Source organism: Belonocnema kinseyi, chromosome 8 (genome assembly GCF_010883055.1).
Source record: "Belonocnema kinseyi isolate 2016_QV_RU_SX_M_011 chromosome 8, B_treatae_v1, whole genome shotgun sequence".
Taxonomy (NCBI): Eukaryota; Metazoa; Arthropoda; class Insecta; order Hymenoptera; family Cynipidae; genus Belonocnema; species Belonocnema kinseyi.
In genome coordinates, this window is record NC_046664.1 from 87,934,422 (window position 1) to 87,935,720 (window position 1,299).

A 1,299-nucleotide genomic window follows, 5' to 3' on the forward strand; every position below is an offset into this window, starting at 1 on the left:
CGTATATTTCAGAATCTTTGAAATATTGTGAATTTGTTGAATGAAAACATGCAATTTTTGAATTCTCCACTATTTTGGATACTGTCTAAATTTAAATGTTTAATTTTTCAAGAAAAGTCAAAAAGTTGTTATGATAATCTTGTAGGGCTTCAGGATAAATTCTTTAACTTTTTGAATACTATAAACATCGGTACAGAAAATCCTCGAATTAAAAAAAAGTGGTCTCAAAAGTATTCAAAATGCGCTCACTTTTTGACTTTTTATCCAAAATGACTGGCTAACGAACTTAACCTTTAGTTCAGGACACTAAAAGAGTGTACTGAAGGCTAAGCTAATAGAACGATTTGTTCAAAAGTATCGTGCTCACAGACAGACATACATGCAGACAGAACGACAGGCAGAGCAATTCATAAAAATCTGCTTTTCATTTCATTTCTTTCATGTTTGTCATATTATTTTTTTCCTATCTTGCATAGTTTGACCATAACTTGCAATTTTTTATTTTTTATTATTTTGTGTAGGATCAAAATTTGAATTTTTCAATTTTTCGAAAAAATTAAAAAAGTTATTATGATAATCTTGTAGGGTCATCATAAATTAATGTTTTTATTTTCAAATACTATGAACAAGCGTTCAGAGAATTTTTGAATCATGCTCACTTTTTGAATTTTTATCCAAAATGGCTGGCTAACAAACTTGACCTTTAGTTTAAGACACTGAAACAGTTACCAAAGGCCATACTAATAGATTAATTTTTTTCAAAAGTTATCGTGCTGACAGACAGATATAAAGATAGACATACTCCCGAGTAAAACTACTTTGACTTGAGTTCGACTTGGTTTTGTCTTGAGTTCGTCTCTAAGACATAGATGTCTGGCTGCGTCTTAGAACTGAGTCGAGACATAGGCCTTCGTCTTAATTTTATGGTCACGACTAGTAAAACGGCGTTTACTGGTCTCAAGTCGAGCCTTGTCTTGGCTACGACGACGTTTACTTGTCTCAACTAAACCTGCCTCAATACGAACCTCTTTCGGCTCATAAATGAGATTAAAATTGATGAATGAGAAATTTATAAATATTAAATTATTTATTTTCAATTTAAAAAATTTAGAATCTATGGGTCTGAACGAGTATAACCCTTTAAAACTTTCTTCAAAAATATTAAAATGGTAATTTTCTAGAAGGATCTCCTAAGCCGTTGGAAATACGTGAACACAAACAAAATTTTCGGTATCATCGTCAAAAAAGTATAATACAAATGAAAATCCATGAAAAAGTTGATTGAATACATACATATAT

The 1,299-nt window shown here is 30.7% G+C and overlaps 1 protein-coding gene across 1 annotated transcript in view; it reads left to right on the forward strand.

The window, feature by feature from the left end:
* Positions 1-1,299, forward strand: part of LOC117178591 (lathosterol oxidase-like) — a 50,810-nt gene that overhangs the window by 5,106 nt on the left and 44,405 nt on the right. The window lies entirely within an intron of this gene.